This window comes from Alligator sinensis, unplaced genomic scaffold (assembly GCF_000455745.1).
Source record: "Alligator sinensis unplaced genomic scaffold, ASM45574v1 scaffold514_1, whole genome shotgun sequence".
Classification (NCBI taxonomy): domain Eukaryota; kingdom Metazoa; phylum Chordata; order Crocodylia; family Alligatoridae; genus Alligator; species Alligator sinensis.
In genome coordinates, this window is record NW_005842385.1 from 785,507 (window position 1) to 805,578 (window position 20,072).

Genomic DNA, 20,072 nt, shown 5'->3' on the forward strand with positions numbered 1-20,072 from the left:
TAGGGTTGGAAGGGCCTGTCAAAGGTCACATCTAGTCTAACCCCCTGCTCGAGATAGGATCATCCCTGTCCAGATCACAGTCCTTGTGTAAGCTGTGTGCACTTTGAGTATCTCTGGGCAATATGCCTTATAGGTGTGTGACAGGTTTGATTATGTCATTTTAGGAATAGGTTAGACGAGCACTTTTACATGAGGTTTTGGATAAGACTGATCCTGCCTTGAGCAGGGGGTTGGACTAGACAACCTCCAGAGGTCCATGCCAGACCTTCTTTTCTCCAATTCACAAACACACAGACACATTCCTTCCCTCTCCAGCTTACTCTTTTCCTGACTTTTGCTGGAACGCGGCTCCACCAAGGCAGAGCCCCAGTGTACCCAGACCTGCCCTGCACCCACTGTCAAAAGCAGGGCTTGGCCCATTCTCCCATCAATCCCCCATGAGCCAGCCCAATCTTTACTGGCCCTTCAGACAGATGTGCAGGTGGATGGGCCATTCCTAAGGTGCTATCCACATGTACAGCCCACAGAGCCTCTAAAACTGCTCTGCTCAGCAGGGCCACATCCTGCCTCTCTCTGCCTTCTCTCTCTCAGGCCCAGTTTGACCTCTCTTGGGACCTCCCAGCAATCCTGCTCCTCCAGGAAATCCAGCACCATGTCCCTCTGGCCTCCCTCCACTATGAGGAATTCTACCTCAGCTCCATCACTTGTCTCCCAGGTGAAGGAGATCCTCTCTGTCATGATGGAGAAAGACTCTGCTCTCTCTGGCAGAGCTCAGCATCTTCCCAAACCCCTGGTGGAAAGGACGAGGGATCGTCAGAGGCAAAGCATGTCAATGCCAACTCTACAGCCAACAGCTGCCCGTCTCCTGGACTTCAACATCAGGCAAAAGGACCTCCAAGCCAGCTGGGCATCTCCACCCTGTACTCAGAGTCACTGGCCCAGATGATCCCCCAGGTGCCTCCTCAGTGCCCCAACACAGACAGCTGGGTCCTGATCAGCACAGGCAGGGCCCCTTTCCTGACCTATGAAGCCAGGAAGACACTAGACTAGCACAAACACAGTAAGACTCCAGCATGAGATAAATGTCCCTCTGACCCCTCAGAGACCCTTCCCACTTGGCCTTTCTGCTCCTGTGCACAGCCCAGAGAATGGATATAGATCCATTCACACACAGACACACTAAATAGGTTTTCAAAATTAAAATATTGATAGTACATATTTTAAGGCACATTTCTACTAGCTACTTCCATACGTCCAGCAAGATTCCTTGGTAGCTATAAGGTTGCACTGAGCTTTAAAATGGCCGTGTCTCATACAAACAAGAGACAACCGGACAGCTAGTTTTGACAGAGATGGGTGGACATATCTAAAATAAAGCACTTCATAATTAATGAGCTGAATAGTTTTCTTATCCCTAGGGATGAAGTGGTGAGGCAATCAGCGTATATTGATAAATTGCTGCTGTCCTGTAGTTTTGCAAGTCATCTACAAATCTAGCAGTTGCCTCTTTAGTCAATCATCAAATTCTCCATCACAACAGAGTAAAGTAGATGAGTTGTCATCAAAGCAATTCACCACCATCTTTCTTACCTGAACCTGGAAAACTGTTAGTTCCATGGTCTTAGCAAGTGAGCTTCTTCCACATTTACAGTACTTCATTGCTTGCATTACTCAAATGAAGGCAGAGAGTCAAAAGAATACTACTGGGTAAGCCTGGAAATATTTGTGTTCCTTGGTTCTGATGCAAAAAGTATTTCTACACCCTTCTCTCCCACTGATCTTGCATACTGCTAAATCATAGTGTAAGCACTAAGGATTTATAGAAGGTGACTAGGAAAGCCTTGCAGGTATGCATACCTTGCTTTCTCAAAGAATAGGTTTGTCCAGGTTTCAGTGTAAGCAGGAACAGACCTTGTCCATGATAGTGTAACTCACACTGGTTGCCTGATCCTGGGAAGTGATGAGGGCTTCAAGTCCTCATGAAAACAGCAGGGGAAGCATGGGATGTATTCCACCATTTCTCATAGCCATTTAATATGCTGCAGAGTTTACCTACTACTACTTATTTCAGTAGTACATTCAGGTTTCAAATCCATTGTCCAAGCAAATAACCCAAAAGTTAGCCTCTGGACTTCACGATCATGCCACAGTATCTTATTCCAGAATAAAAAGGATTCTTATACAAACAAAATTATGAATTTAGAACTGACAAATGCAAAGAAAAACCTTTTGTATCTGTATGCAGTAGAAACTAACATTGTGTTATCTTCCTGCAATTATTATGCCAATTCGTCTAGCATCATTGTTTTAACATCAGCCCAGAACAATGGTTTTAACAAAGAACTGAATTCATCTCATCATCTATTCTGGCTTGTTAACTATGAAACCCAGCAACAAATATGGCAATGCTGTTAAACATTTGTGTATGTATTTATTTAAGTGGAAGCACTCAAGTAATGTACCTATCCCATAAATGAAACCTGGCCAATAGGACCTAAGGGCATTCACAATTGCTTCTATGGTCCCTAAATGATGTGAAATCTGCACCATCCTCTTAACTTAGGGAGAGAAAAATCTTCTTTCAAAACCAATTATCTTGAAAATATGACTCTAAGGGGTTTTTTTCCTCCCACATGCATCATCATAATAATGACAATAGGACGGAATGAGCAAGAATGGAGAAAGAAAAGCTGGGGCAAACAAAGGCAGAAGTCTGCAAGCCTGGAAGCTGGAACTGAACTGATTATGGCCTCAGTCTCAGTGTTCCTTTTTTGTGTATATATAGGTACAAAATAGCTGTGAGACCTACCTACCAAGTATATCTCTCTAATGGATGGTCCCCCCTAGTAGATAACAACCTACTACTGATACTACTATTGCTGCTGCTGCTACTACAGCCTATTACTGTAACTATAAAACTATGTTTGGGATTTAGAGATCCCAACCCTGCTGATGACTCATGTGGCAAGTCAGTAGGGTTCCACATGACTGAATGTTTTCTCCAATCATCATGTTTAGGAAAAATAAGGAGAAAACTAGTAAATTATCTGAGATAAACACTGTTCAAAGGTGGCTAAGGTTGCAAATCTAGTTAAGAAATGCCAGAATTAAAGTTCCTGGGCAACAAAAATGATTAGGGAGCTGGGGCACATGACTCTTGAGGAGAGGCTGAGGGAGCTGGGCTTATTTAGTCTGCAGAAGAGAAGACTGAGAGAGGATTTAATAACAGCCTTTAACTACCTGAAAGTGGTTCCAAAGAGGATGGAGCTAGACTGCTCTCAGTGGTGACAGATTACAGAACAAGGAGCGGTGGTTTCAAGTTGCAGCAAGGGAGGTTTTTGTGGATATTAGGAAAACTTTCTTATTAAGAGAATGGTGAAGCACTGGAGTGGGTTACTTAGACAGGTTGTAGACTTTCCATCCTTGGAGGTTTTTAAGGCCCGGCTCAACAAAGCCCTGGCTGGAATCATGTAGTTGGGGATGATCCTGCTTTGAGCAGGGAGCTGGATTAGATGACCTCCTGAGGTCCCTTCCAATCCTAATTTTCCATGATTCTATGATTAGCCTTAACCACGTATGGCTCTGTGTTATAACAGAGCTTTCAGCTTCATGATCACACGCTACCTTCTCCCTCCCACCCTGGGGATTGATTCCTGCTTCATTCAGTGCACAAGTGGGATGCACTCTGGAGATTAATCGGAACTGTAGTGAACAAGGCTGCTGGCTACAGGATTCCCTGCTTCCCTTGTTGCGGAAGTTGGAAGGTGTATATCAAATATGGCAGGAGACTGCAAGAAAACCAATGATGGATATGTAAAACAGGTGAATACTGACCAAGAGAATTTCCTCTGCCAGAGTTCCTTCTGGCACTTTTGCTTTGAACATTTACATCCTAGTCCAGTTCCCAATAATTATAATTTTATATAATTTATATAAATATTTCATATAATTTATATAAATATTATAATTATAATTATAATAGGAATTACACCATATTTTCTCATATACCACACAGACCTAAATAAGACAAACACTTTGCTTGTGAGAAGGCAGAATGAAGATTTTTTTCCCCCCAGAAGTATGGCTACATAGAGCTGGGATATAGCCTAATCTTTAGCTCATTCCCGCCCATGTGAAAGCAGCCAGTTCAGCTGTGGGATGATTAAAATTGTAGATTTTTCCTGAGCAGGAAAGAGAGAGTACATGTGCTGAAGATTAGGCCATGTCCCTGCTCCAATTCAGCTGTGAAAGAGTTAAAACTGTAGCTGCTCCTGAGGACTAGACTCCATTCCTTTCTGTATACAGCCAATGGTGGGAAGAGAAGGAAAAGAAGTAGGAGGTATTTTACAGCATCTCCATGCCTTATTTTCCAGGCAGAACACCAGATTTCCCCCTTGAGACATGCACTCCAAGTTTGGAGGGCTAATTTTGCGGGGAAAGGCATGTGCGGTATGCAAGTGAATATAGTAATACCACTTTGTTTCACAAGTCTGTTGAGAAGATGGATTTGCTATTATTTGTGAAGTAGTAAGGTAGTCTACTCAAAGTGCCCTAGAGCAGCCATGAGCAAATTAAAACTTCTGTGTTCAGATGAGGTTTTGAATAGTGTGCGGTTAATAAAACATAGGGAACAAATATTAAACAATGAGGGTAAAACAAACCATCTCACAGCTGCTCATTCAGAGCTCATCCCTCCTGTGCACTGAATAAGGCAGGGTCCCATGAGAAAGAAAAGTACATGATCACATAGTTATTGATTGTATGGAGATATGTATGCCTAGCAAGTTGGATTTACTCAGGAAAGTTTGATTCTAGCAGCTCCTAGCTTTCACATGCTTGACTTTGAAGTCCATAAAATGATGTTAAAAGAATATTTTATGGAAGTTGCCATGCTACACAGTTCTATGAGATTATGAAACCTTTTATTCCAGATCTGAGTCTCTTTGCATGTTACCTGACACTTGAAGGCAAAATAAAGTATATTATCAAAATAAAGATAAGTAACAATAACATAACACTAATGGCTTTTTGACAGCAAAAAAAAGTCAGTATAGAATATTCTACTACATTCGTTCAAACTAAAGGTCTTTAAGCTAAAAGAATGGTGGAAAAATTCTGGCTACAAGTGGAACATCTGTGGGAGAGGTTTAAATTTTTTTGGAGGACAACACAGTTACAGCCTACTTTAAAATTTGTAAAGCTGTGCTCCACAGCTTTAAATTGAATTATCTGCATTCCTTAATCCCCAGGGACCTCTGAAGCCTTGCCCCCTGGCTGTGATGTTACAAGAGGATTATAAAGCATTCTCCCTGGTGTGAGCAATGGGATTCATATCATTAGCATTCATTAGGAAAAAGTTAGCATTAATTTTATTGCTGTTTCACGGTTTCTACACAGGGGATGTGTCTACACGTGCTATTAATGTGCAGCAATAAACTGCAGAGCTTATTGCTCTGGACCTCAGCACATTGCTCTGGGCCACAGCTAGCCCCACATTGAAGCATCCTCAGGGGCTGCCTTGTGCCCCAGCCAGCCTCTCCACAGCATATTGAGCCAGGTCACAGCAGCTGGCAGGGAGTCAGAGGGTCAGCCTGCCAGCTTGGAGCTGCTCCATTTGGGCTCAGTGTGCTGCAGAAGGGCTGGCTGGGGCACCAGGGTGCTTCAGTGTGAGGCTAGCTGGCAGGCAGCCTTTGCACTGAAGAACCCTCGTGCCCCAGCCAGCCAGGCTGGCATCTACACATGCGCTGCTATGCACAAAAAACTCCACAGCAGTATTTACAAGTACTACCCTGCTGTGGAGTTTATTAGTTGATTAGTTTTGTGCATATGTGTAGACACTGAGACATTTACTGTGCAGTTAGTCAACTGCACAGTAAACATCTCACTCAGATGCTCCCAGAAAGAAGCAGGGGCCTGAAAACACCTGCATCTTGCATTGTTCATGTCAGAGGGTGCAAGGGAAGTATAGCTATCATATCTGATGCCTTCACTTCCCAGATGTTTTAGGCTAGAAATAGATGTCAGCAAATCAGGTGGATCAGCTGTGCTAGGATATGTCTCATTACAGCTGTCCCTCTTCATAAGGTGAATCACATTGCCCATTGTTGTACCCATTGATGCTATAGGACAATGGATGATGTGTTGTCCCAGGGCTTGAGGGGCCTGCTTCTCTGTGCCCCAAGAACTCTCACACAGGATCAGACCCCTCAAGCCCTGGGAGAGCCAGCCCAGCTTTCCCTGCTTACCAAAGTGCATCCCCCAGATCTCTAGAACATGTCTGAGTAAGCAAGGACAACCCAACTTTCCCTGCTTACCCAGATGCATCCCAAAGATCATGGGGGCATGTCTTGGTAAGCAAGAAAAACCTGACTTCACCCGCTTATCCAGATGCAGCCCAGAGATCCTGGGGATGCATCTCAGTAAGCAGGCAGGTTCTGCCAGAGCCTGAGGGATCAGATCCTGTGCAGGAATTACTGGGGTGCACGGGGATGGGCCCTTCCAAGTCTCCAAGCCCCTGCCCAGGACATTTGGAGGGTGCTCTCCTGCCATAAAGCTAATAGACATCTGCCACAATAAAAGTGGCATAAATTATTACTACCTTTTGTTGCAGCCACAAATTTGAGCATTTGTGATGTGATAATACATACAGATGCCTATTTGCTTTCACTTTGAGCCATAAAATTTTATGGCAGCGTGAAAGTGAGGAAAGGCAAGGTCTCTTTCCACCCTTAGAGCTAAATGATTACACCAACAAATTTGATTAGGGGAAAGACCCCTCAAACAGCCAACATCCTTCCCACTCATAGCCCTCACCCATGACCCTGTTGAAGTGAAAGGTCTATTGCTTATATCTCTGCCCTTTTCATTTATTTGTTGCTGGCCTGACACTACCCCAAGAGAATTGCCATGTCAACAATCATCCTGGAAAGGTGTTAGGAAAACAGACTCACTAAATAGCCTTCCATAATAGGGGGAAGGTGGGTGTGGATAGGAGGCCCCCTATTAATCTGGAAGGCACATTGTCATGGCAGACCTACCTGCTCTCCAGAGCAACCCAAGGCTCACTTTCTTTGGGCCAGTTCTTTTTTCTGGACTCATTTCCATGTAATACTTGGCCAACAGTCTCTCAGAAGTGTAAGAATGATAGTGATATGTTATTGTACTTATCTGCATTTAAAAAAATCAATGAATCATCCATGTTGCTCTACAGTCCACAGATTTTAGTCTTGAATCATATCATGCAAGGTTTTTCCTCCAAATAAAGACATACCTGGTCTAGTTTTGGCCATCGTCTCTATCAGTAGGACTTTTTCAGTATTGTCAAAATTTCCATGAAAACATCATGATGCAAAAAAGAACATACAATAAAATGTGCTGACTATAATTATGCCAGCTTGTCTAGTATCATTGCTGTATAATCAGAATTATTTAATTAATTACTTCTAACATCTATTTTCATTGATCTTTCATTAGAAACAGAAGCACTAAGCTTAAAGAAGGTATAAAGTATGAAAAACAAAAGGTGAGATTAAGGGAAAAGTCACATTTCTGCATTAATCTTCCTGATTAAAATAAAGTACCAAGGCCTTGATTTCACTTCCAAACCTGGGAAGAAATAATATCCAAGTATTCATTGAGACATGACCCCTCGAATGCCACTCTCTTTAAGGCTCAGTACTTTCCTTGATTACACCTATCCTTTTAAATATATGTACTTAATCCTATAGGCTTTACACTGAAAAAATTCCCAGTGAAGTCAATGTCAGGTGGCTGATGGTCAAGAATAGTCAGAAGTGCAGAGTCAGGATATTCCCATTTCTAGAATTAGTAGCAGTCAGTGATAGTCCGTTCTAACCTTGATGGATCAATAGCTATGACCAATCTTTACATGTTATGCTTGCTTATATAGTTCTCAAGTACCATGAATTTTCTCAAATATTTCCCATTCCACAGGGACATTCAGAAGATGCAGCATTCTTTTATGGATAGAATGTTTTATATATGGTGTATCTTTTTGTCTCAACTGTACCTGTTATGAGACAGAGTTAAGAAGTTCCCCTTAGTAAGTTCAGGATATTAAGCACTTCCCTGAGAAGTTAACACCTACCAGGAAAAGCCTGTGTATAGTAAGCAAGGACAGAATAGATTTGTCTCAGTCCTTCTTTGTAATGTTTCTTATGAATTTCCCCATCCATCAGAAAGAAAAAGTAGGTATCCCTGACTATTTTGAAGAAACCTACAAAACCTGCAGGTCCCACAATCCATCAAAGGGAAATAAATATTTGCATGAAGACCCTGTATCTCCATACCAACTTCTTGCCTCTCTACCTCTTTGGTCCTCCTGCCTTCATACCCCAATTGCAGGCTGGAAAGGGTTCTCCTTCATGAGAGCAAGTTTCCATCAAAAAAACACCCTTTAGACCCTAAGCAACATTCATTTCTAAGACAATGTCCCATGTAGATTATGAAAGAATAATTGTGCATCTCCTTTGCTTCCTGAGTCCTGGCAACATCTCTCCTTTTGTTCCTAGGATCTTCTGCTCTTGAGTCATGAGTCCATAGCACTAAGAAGGTCTTTGAACATCTAGGGAAATGGGGGAAATGCTAAGAGGTGAGCAATGAAGACTGATCTATATCTGTAGACACCCAGAAATTCTTGTAGCTTACAAGATCATTCAGGCCCCTGTCAAGTCTCAACCATGCTGTTTTAAAATTGGTCACCCTGGACTAACATAATCTCTCAGATTGCTCCCACTGCTAAACAAGGAGAGTGGGGATTTCATTGAAACATGACTCTATTTCTGCCTTCAAACAATATGTTCATCCCCCCCATGCTTTTCAGTGCCATGTACTCTGCTAATAATGGGCTTCACACTAAAGCAACTGGAACAGAACATTTCTTCACTCTCTTGACAATAGTTATTAAAAGGTTCTTCCATTTTTAGCATTGTCAGGACCTCCATTGTCTAATTTCTTTCTGCTCCATAGAACCTCTCTAATTCCCTCTCCATTCTCCAGACTCATTATATAACCATTAATTGAAATTCACAGACATTTCCACAAAGGTGTTGCCCTCTAAGAAGCTATTTTTAGGGTCCTCAAGTCACATATATGACTCCTATTGACTTTAGTGTAATTTCTACACCCAGGAAAGCAATCTATGGCCCTAAACTCTGATCTATCCTTTGCTCAAATCCATAAATTAAGTCTCTGTCATGTTTTAAGTTAAAATTTCTCAGTATAATGAGAATAGATAGGCCAAAACCTTCCATTTACCTGAACTCAAGAGGACAGATTCTTATCTTGTCCCTCTCCACTTCCCAAAAGGCCTGTCTACATTGTATTTCCAGTGCTCTCAAGGATAGACATGCTAAAACAAGCTCTGTCCTACCTGTTCCCACTGAAATTACTCTGGAAGTGCTCCATTCAGCCACTCTCCAGCACAACAGGGGCAAAGTGGACTCATGTCCTGGACTTCAGGAGGACGGATTTCAATAAGGTAAGGAGACTAGTCAGGGAGGCACTGAGGTCCCAGAGGGGAGGGGATTTGGGAGTCCAAGAAGATTGGTCATTCCTTAAGGAGACGATCCTCCAAGCCCAAAGGATGATGATCCCCAAACAAATCAAAGGGGGCAAGAGTGCTCAAAAGCCCCCACAGCTCACCAAAAGCATCCAAGAATGTATTAAAGCCAAAAAGGAGGCATACACCCAATGGAAGGGAGGGGCCATCACCAAGGAGGATTATACCTCCATTGCTCGAGATTTGTAGGGGGGCTGTTAGGAAGGCTAAGGTGGAGATGGAACTGGGACTAGCAACCCAGATCAAAGATAACAAGAAGTCATTTTTAAATACATAGTGGGTAAAAAGAAGGTACTGAGTAACGTGGAGCCTCTGCAGGACACGCTTGGAAATCTGGTGGTCGCACCACATGACAAAGCTAACCTCTTTAACAGATTCTTTGCTTCCATTTTTCTGAGCAGGGACAGGAACATCCCCACCACTGGGATCCTGGATGGACCCAGGGGAGGTGCAGCCAGGCCCAGGATCAGTGAGGACCTAGTCAGGGAACTTCTGGTGGGACTAGACATGTTCAAATCAGCACGTCCTGACGATCTCCACCCCAGAGTGCAGAGGGAATTGGCAGAGGTCATTGCGGAACCCCTGGTACAGCTTTATGAGCAATCGTGGTGCCCTGGCAAGGTGCCAGAGGACTGGAAAAGGGCCAATGTGGTCCCCATTTTCAAAAAAGAGAGGAAGGAGGACCCAAGTAACTATAGCCCCGTTAGTCTTACCTCAGTCCTGGGAAAGCTCTTTGAGAAAATTATCCAGGAGCACATATGCAAGGGACCAGCAGGTGAGATTGTGCTTAGGGGCAACCAACATGGGTTCATTAGAGGCAGGTCCTGTCAGGTCAACCTGGTTGCCTTCTATGACCAAGTCACAAAATCCTTGGATGTAGGTGTCATGGTGGCCATAGTCTTTCTGGACTTTAGGAAGGCCTTCAACACTGTCTCTCACCCCATCCTGATTAAAAAATTAGGCGACTGTGGTGTCAATGCTTACACAGTCAGATGGGTCACAAATTGGCTGGAGGGCTGCACCCAGAGAGTGGTGGTGGATGGGTCATTTTCGACCTGGAGGGATGTGGGCAGTGAGGTCCCCCAAGGCTCAGTCCACGGGCCCACACTGTTCAACATCTTCATCAGCAACTTGGACAAGGGGTGAAAAGCTCCTTGTTCAAAATTGCAGATGACACTAAGATGTAGAGAGAGGTGGGCACACTAGAAGAGAGGGACAGGCTACAACTAGATCTGGGCAGGTTATAGAGGTGGGCGGATGAGAACAGGATGGGTTTCAATACTGACAAGTGCAAGGTACTGTACCTGGGGAGGAAGAACCAGCAGCAGACCTACAGGCTGGGGAACTCCCTTCTTATCAGCACAGAGGAAGAAAAGGATCTTGGAGTCACTATTGACTCCAAGATGAACATGGGCCGCCAATGTGGGGACGTGGTCAGGAAGGCTAACCACACCTTGTCATGTATCCATAGATGCATCACGAGCAGGTTCAAGGAGGTGATCCTCCCCCTCTATGCAACATTGGTCAGGCCACAGTTGGAGTACTGCATCCAGTTCTGGGTGCCGCATTTCAGGAGGGATGTGGACAGCATTGAGAGGGTCCAGAGGAAGGCCACTCACATGATCAGGGGGCAGCAGGGTAGGGCCTACAAAGAGAGACTATGGGACCTGAACCTGTTCAGCCTCCACAAGAGATGGCTGAGAGGGGATCTGGTGGCCATCTATAAACTTGCCAAGGGGGACCAGCAGACAATGGGAGAGTCCCTGTTCCCCCGAGCACTACCGGGAATAACAAGGAATAATGGCCATAAGTTGATGGACAGTAGATTCAGGCTAGACATCAGGAGGCACTACTTCACAGTCAGGGCAGCCAGGAGCTGGAACCAACTTCCAAGGGAAGTAGTGCTTGCTCCTACCCTGGAGGTCTTCAAAAGGAGGCTAGACAATCACCTAGCCAGGGTTGTTTGACCCCAGCATTCTTTCCTGCCCATGGCAGGGGGTCCGACTTGATGATCTGCCTAGGTCCCTTCTGACCCTACCAACTATGAAACTATGTGGATGCCCTCAGAGTGGCTTCACTACTGTGTTTCTGGGCTTAATGTACACATGTGGAAATGGGTGCCAGGGTATGTCCAGGTACTCAAACATGTCCCTCCTCAAAGAGGCTTGGAATGTGATGTAAACATACCCAAAGTATCTGAAACTTGGCCATATATGGTTAGCTGAAACTGAAGATTTCACCTGCATGTCAGAGTGCTGTGGCCTGGTCCTACACAAAGCTGGACCCACAGTAGCATTGAGGACATGTAAGGGCAGAATAGAATGTAAAAGTGCTTCAACAGTTCTCAGAGGATCTCTAGTCAGCTGTGCCTTGTGTATAAGCTGAACACAGGAGGGAGTCCAAGAGCTAGTTTGCCCCAGCCATCACCCTGACAACACCCTCTGCTTCTCATTTCAACAGATCTTGGTACAGGAGACAATCTGGACAAAAATGACACCAGATGCATTTGATCTATTGCAGTGTTTTCCCCTCAGGTTCCCTTTACTTCTTAAAGGCCTGATCTTGCCATTTCTTTGCATGCAGACCTTTTCGTACAGTCAGAAGTTCCCAGGTGAAAATTAGTAAGCATGTCTTAAGATTGAGAACAGGACATGATGCAAGGCTAAAGGTATGGATGTATACAAACAAGTTACCATAGGCTAAAAGGAAGTAAGACTTTACTGTGTGTCTTCTTCTCCCTGATACCTCTCCATGTTCACATATTTACCCTGTGGTACAAAGAGTTTAACCTATTCTGTGGAACGTGACTGCAATAATGCCCAACCTCTTTATGCCCCCCCCCCCCACGAAGTTGTTTGAAAATTCATATATTAAGAAACATATTATAAAAATGTTGGCTCAGATCCTCAAAGTGACTTAAGTGTTATAATGTTCAGCCCTGTGGCACTTAACTTCCATAGTCAAGGACTTTTAGGCATGGTGAGGATATGGGATGGAATATAATCCATGTCTGTAATATTTTGCATAGATAAACCATCCTATGCTTTGTAACTTTCCTATGCTGTCTACAAGCAGGGGTGGATCCAGGAGGGGGTGCAATGCATGTGCAGTGAGCCCTCCAAGCTCACCAGCATGCTGTAGCATGAACTGAACTAATGTAGCTAATGTTAACATAGAGTGTAAAAATAGAAAAATATAATCATGTTAGTCTTGTCCTGTAAGCAACTTGAAAACTCCATTTTGTATCCTTCTGCTTGACATAAGTGAATGAACTCTGCATAGCCTTTATGTATGAGTGTGTGTAAAAGGGTGAACGGTGAGAGAATGGCAGAGATGGGAGAAGAAGATTCAACCGTTTATGTAAGCAACAAGGCACCAAATGTAAGTTACCAACCAGTAACTAACTAACAAACAGCTGAAGAATCCCTTTGAAGCTTGAGGGCACAAAGGAGATAACAGAAGAAGAAAATCTACCAGACAGGCAACAAAAACAATCCAAAGCTAAGATAAGCTGAAGACAAAAGAAGAACAACTGCAAAAACAGAAGCTGGGTATGGAAAAACCCCAAAGCAAACAAAGGATGCCAACTCCTATAAAAGAACACTTTGAAAATGCCAAGTTGGTTGAGTCTCTTGCTCTACTGCTGTTTCATCGGAGCACAGATTCATCTGTTCACCCCACTCCAGCTATTATCTTTAAATCTGCTATCTTCAAATCATCATTATCTACTCAATAAGCCCGGGTTGGCCACCCTGGGGTGATATTGAGCAACTATTGCTGGTAACTATATCTGGTGTATGCATGGATGAAATGGTTGTTTTATGTATGTGTATCCCTGTGTTTAATGATATGTATGATGATTTGTGTGTGTTTGTATGAATTGTGTGCCTGAACCTCTATGTCTAACTCATGTAATCAATAAATGCGGCACCTTGTCTTATCCCCCTTTATAAAGTCTCACTCGTGATTTGAGCAATTTGGCAATTTGTGGAACACTGTCAGTGCAGGCCCTGCCACAGCTCCTCATACATTGCAAGCTCTGAGCTCACTAGCTGGTCAGCACAGGAACCAGGAGTCTGTCTCCCAGTCCTTGACCCTTGATACCAAAAGCCCCTCCCCTTGACCTGGAAGCACTTTTATCTTGGCCCCCTTAAGGTCCATCTCCAAAGCTTCCCACCAGAAGACACACCCCAAAATCCAGAAGCCACAACCCCATGATCCAGAAATACTGCTCTTTTGGCTACAAGTCATACCCACAAATTCCCTGGAAGTATTACCCATATGGCCCTGAAAAAAATTACATGCATGCTAGAGGCGCAACCCCCAAGTCCTCTGAAAGTTCTGGCCTTGTGGCCTGGAAGTCCTGCCCACTTGGCCACAAAGCCTGTCCCCAAGGGACCCCACTTCCCACCCCTATGAAACTGAAGGTCCACCCCCAGGCCTCTGGAAATCCTGCACAACGTTCTCCAGAAGACCTAGCTGTATGGCCCAGAAGGCCTGTGCTAATGGCTACAAAGCCCACCTCAAGGAACCCCCAAGTCCTGCCCAGTAGCTCCCTAGAAGCCCTGACCTCTTGATTACAAAATCCAGCCTCCCAAGAGTCCCAAAATTTCAAACCCTTATGGCCCCCTGAAATCCCACCCTTCAGGCTCCCACACCCCCAGAAGCCCCATTCACAGGTGGGGTGTTGCTTCCAGTTTCAGCAGAAGGATAGATATTATATCTAAGTATGCCTAGGCTTTAGACATAAAAGACAAGTTGAGAAGCAAAATATCCTGGGCCTTTAAAACCACTCTCACAGAGGGGTGTGTACTTCAAACAATTACAGACTGATCAAGTGACATTTTTTTAAACAAGCCTTTAAGCTAATGGTTCTCAACCTTTTTAGATTTGAGCCACCTCTTGGAAAATGCCAGCTCTTATTTTTACCCTTTTTTGACTGCAGAAAAATAATACAGCATTTATTCTGCTGCAAAGAACTCAGAAAGACCACAGATATGGATTTTTATTTGAACGCTCTGGGTTTATCTTGTGAATCAGGCTTGTAAAGCTAACAGGATTCACAAGGCACTCCAGCATGCTGTGACACCCTGGTTGAGAATCACCGCCTTAGGTAAAATATTAAATCAACATAACGTTCACTATTTTGTTACCAGTAACAAAGTTAAAGCCACTGTGGTAGAGCAGTTTACCAGAATATTAAAATCTAAGTTGTTGAGGCAAGTTACTGCCCTAATGCCTTTTGCTACATTGATGTGTTACCAGAGTTTATAGCAGGGCACACAAAATACAGCAGGGAGAGGGGGCAGCTGGCCCAGCTCCATAGAGACCCTGCCAGCCTGTACCCTGCGCTCCTGCCACCCTGCTCTGGGCCCTACTGGTGCTAGCCCTGGTTTGCCAGCATGAGCCCTGAGCTCCCCCCCAGCTGTCACTGCGCTCCCGTGCGCCCACTCACTGCCCCTCCTCCCCACCTGCAGCCCCTTTCACCACTTCCCTGCCCACCCACTGGTAGCTCCAGTACAATTTATGGGGACTGCTTTAAAATAAAAATAATACCAAAAAAAGCCCAGAAAACAGTTTTGGAAAAGACAACCACACGAGCATGTCTAGAACTGAAGGAAGATTTGAAAAAGGTTATGAACAAACATTTACAGATTAAATGTTCATAGCGAATGAAGTTGTTAGCTGAGTACAGACCCCCATATACAAGTTAAAAGATGACAAAGACGAACTGATCCATTGGTTCTTTCTACTCTGAAGAACTACAAAGTTCTAGCTGCAAAAGGAAAAAGGAGAAAGAAATAGTTACTGATTAAACAGTTGGGGTGGCCAGCTATTCAACAGCTGGGTGAAAGCTCAGATTTGTAATGCTCAGATGGAAAAGAAAATCATTACTTCTGTTGGAAGGAAAAGATAAGTGATGGCAGTTTTTACATCATGTTGCCTAGCAATGCTCACACCAGGATTTTCCCACAGGATACAACTAAAACTTCAGCATTTCATGGGGTCCTGGGAGGTAGGATTAGCAGAAATACAATATTCACATAATTGCAACAGTATCAATGAAGACTCTCTTTTTTAAACTGTTTATGGGGCTAAGAAATGGAGCTACCTCATGTTGATATTATTAATCTATTAATGAATTGCTAGATCATCTGAATAACATTATTGTCAGTCACCCTAACCCACACAAATTAGTTATAATCTATGCATTTTGGGGTTGCTCCCTGGTGTCAGCATCCACAAAATTTCCTCCTCAGCAAATATTAGACAGGGGGTTCAAATCATTGTATCTATTCACGGACATTGTAGAACATCAGATTGTGGGGGACTTTTATTTATCCTTATTGTGCTGCTTTCCTATCCAGGGAAGAAATGATAAGTCTGTCACCAGCGCATAAGACAAACCATGTTATGTCCCCATAAGTTGGCATCACATTGATACAATCACCACTGAAATAAAGATAGAGCAGAATAGACATAACTCATTTTGCTTTGGCAAGGTGATTGTTAATGCATCATCTGCATCCCTGGAAGGCTTTGCAATTTTAAAAATAAGCAAAAGCATGATGGTAACCATAAAAAAGTGTGGGGACCCTGCCCTATACAGGAATTATTACAAAGCCCAGGCAGGATGTATGGAGCTGGGCTAGCATAGGGGGAATATTCCACAGCCTGTTTAGAAAAGCTGTGCTGCTTTTAAAAAGGGGTCTGGAAATTATTAAACTCCATGTAAAAACCTCCACTCAAAACATAGCCAAAGACAGTTGGTCATGTATCTTGGGCTATTCTGGATATGGTGGGGCATCATGACTCGTGAGTCCATCCCCCAGCACCAGGTGTCCAAGGGTCCTACCCACCTGCCATGCTCTCCAGCCCCACCTCACCTCCAGTACCTCTCCTGCCACACCTTTGATGTTCCTGTTAGTTGACTGACGAGATGACCCCTGGAGGTCGGGGTAGTTTCTCTGGTGCTCCTCCCTTCTGGCTCTGTCCTTGAGCTACTTGGTCCACACTCAGTCCTGGGAGTCTTTGCTTGCCCCAGGGGGATTTTCCTTTAAGGCAGTCCCTCCTCCCCCCCACTTCAGGCCTCAAAGTACTTGTTGGGGCTTCAGGCATCCCAGCCTTGGCCTATGTTCCCTCTGGCCAAGCCCTCAGCCTTGGTCCACTGCCATAGGCCTCAACTCCTAGGCCTCAACCCTATCCTACCTCTTTCAGCTTGTGCCCTTGCTCTTTTGGCCCTGGCTCAGTTTGATACTAAGATTGCCCCAGGCACTCTGTTAGGTGGCCTCCAATCCACCTCTGCAGCCACAACCCAGTCCTCTGGTTAAACTCTAATACAAGACACCAACCTAACTGGTCCTAACTCCTCTGGCTGGTCCATAAACCCCTCTGGCTCTCTGGTCCTCAAGCCCTCCTACCTAGGAAGGCTTGCTTCCACCCCTCCACATCACCAGGTGCATCTCTTGGGCTGGCCTGACACCAAACTGAAGCCACTGGGAGCTCCTTGCCTTGCAGCAACCAGAGTCATATTACTCCCTCCATGACCAGACTCTGGTCTTATAAATCCCAAACCCATCTCTCTTCCAGTCATGTGACCCAGTTCTCTGTTCCCACGGCCCAGGTGCTACTGATTCAGTCAGTCATGAGCAGCCTGGTCTTTTGCAGCCCTTGGCTCAGTTCACATCTGCTTCCCCATTGCCCTGAGACTCCCTGCAACCTGTTCCCAGCTACACTCCCTGCTACCTAGTAACAAAAGTAGGTTGTCATGGAACAATGGGAGAAAAGCAGTGGAGACCCCTTTCCCAGGGCCAGAATTGAGGCAAGAGAACCCTGCGGCCCTGGGGGAATGACCCCAAAAGCCCCGCGATAGGGAAATACTTACCACATGCAGGCACGATAGCAGAGAGTCAGCAGCTGAAGGAAGAGCTACCCGTGCGCTTCATCAGCCATTTATCTGTGTAGCTGGGGCCAATGTGGGGCAGTGACATCATCTGGCAGCACCAGCCAGGAACTTTAAAAGCCGGCTGCCAGGAAGGAGCTAGAGAGCAACAGCTGGGAGGCGGCTGTGAGCTCCGAGCCAGCACAGCCAGCACTGACTCCAGTCAGGGACCCAGGTCGGAGTCCTGAAGAGGAGTTTGCCTTTCAATGGAGTTGTGCTCAGCGTTGGACCAAGGAGGGATGCCAAGGGACTAACCATCAATACACACACGGGCGTGTGAGTAGGGAGGGGAGAGTGTTACCTCCCTATTCCCTTTCTGTTTTGGATTTCATTATAAAATGTTGTTGCCCCTGAAGCTGGAGCATAGGCTCATATAGTGCGCCTGGAGTGGAGGGGGCACGTTGGGGACTCCGGGCAGAGACACAGAAAGCCCACCCGCCTGGCTCTGGGTCAGAAGGAACATGGCCACAAAAAGGGAGAGTAATCTTCTGGGTGCATTAAGGATGTTATAAGCCAAACCTGGCTGAAGGGACCTAATGTCCCGCAAACAGCCTGTAACTAGAAGCTGTGAGAGAAAGAAAATACATTTTGAGGCCAAATTGGGGTCACATCACAAGGACCGGAGTCTGAGAGATTCAGACCATCTACTGCATGGGCAAGTCCATCAGGTTCACACATGGACTGGGTGTAGGGGAGGTGGAGCCCCAAGGATGTCTGCAGGCAGCACCTCTGAGCAAGTTCCAACTATAAGGGAACCTCCTGCTCTAAAACAAGAAATCCAGATGTGGCAGGTGAGTATCAGAGGCTTCCCTTGGGAGGTGACACATGATCAATGCAGGTGCTCAAGAAAGATCCTAACCCCATCAGGAACAGCCGACACCGAGTCACTCGGGAGCAACTACTCAAGTCTAGATGAGCACATAGGGGTTCCTTGTTATAGTGGGTAACAGACAGATGCATCATACTCATGACATATAGGTCCATTCAAGCCCGTTAAAAGAAAGGAAGTGAGATGTAGGGTCAGCTATACATGAAAGACTAAGAAGAAACCTGGAAGAAAGATGAGGTGTTCTCCTGGAGGAAAAAATATATTTTAATTATCATGGTTTTTGTTCACTACAGGTCTGAAGAATAAACCAAATCCAAATTAGATTTATTTCAAATAGCCCCTACATAGACCAGCACTGAGAAAAGCCTATACAAGGCCTCTCTGTTGTCAACGATTACAGAGAAAGTATCTTAATCTTTTTTTATTGCTGCATACAGCATACATTATATGAATCTAAACAACTCACTACTGTATATTTGTTGCAAGGTTATAAGAGGGGATGGAAACAACCTTGATGCAGGGATTACTGTGGACCTACTGAATTATCTGTTGCCCTCTATTTTCAGCCATCTGGATGTTACTCTGGACAATCATCTCATAAGCCAGAGCAACAGTTGTTGCCCTTATCAGGCCGTCATGGAATTGGTGCTCAACTACAGCATGACACCTTTGCCACTCAATTTCTCACTGGCCTATTTTACAAAGACACCCTTGGACAACATGAAACAAGCACTCTGGATGATGGTAATTGTGGGTTCAGGAGAAGGACAAACCTGATGACCAAGAGCAAGAAGATAAAGTGGCTGGGCTTCTCCATAGCCAATGCCATCTGTTTTTTCAAAAAAAACTTTTGTCAAATGCCATGGATATGAAAATTAAACTGAATCTAGTAAAGACACCTTCTGTTTAATGAGTGTTTCTACAGCTGGCCAACGTAAACTACAATTTACATCTGCCTTGTTTTTTGTGAAGGAAGTGTGATTAGCCTCTGGCCTCTGTTTCGGCTATGAGGAAGCCTTTCTTATGTCCATTGCTAAGTACCACATTGACCAAGTGGGAATGAGAGTATTTAGGACACCCACAGGCAGCCAAGTCAGTAATCAGGAGAATGTATTTTCTAAGAACTATGCTAAAAATCTTTTCAACTTTAAACATTACAATATTAATTTTGTTGATCTCTCCACTGATGGAGAACAAACACCTTCTAAGATGCTACAACGAGATTTTTGAGAATGGCAGCTATGTGAAAGAATATATGCACCTGATACAGACAGCTGATAAACATCTGAAATACATTGTTTATCAGTCGAGAGGAGTTTGCACTGGGTACACCTTGTTTGTTTTTGACCTGTCTCCTGACCAGGATCATGCTGAACATTTTTTGCTGATTAAAACTGGGAATCTGAGAACAGAAATATGCTTTCCTGGGGATTTACCCACCACTGTCTACAGGAACTTGTGTGAGTGTCTCTGACAACATTATAGAGATAAATCTGAGAAGAAATATTCTGTGTGTGAAGATGGACAAAGCCCAGCTCTCCCAGGTTTTATCCACAGGCCCTTACATGAAAGAGACTTCCTTAAATGTTTTCCCCTATGACTGGCTCCCTAAGGGCTAGTCGTCTTGAATGCCCCTGAGCTTAACAGTCAACACACACCCACATAATTAGCCAAGTGAACACTGACTGGCTGGGGGGGGACCTGCTGGGGTTTGGTGGGGT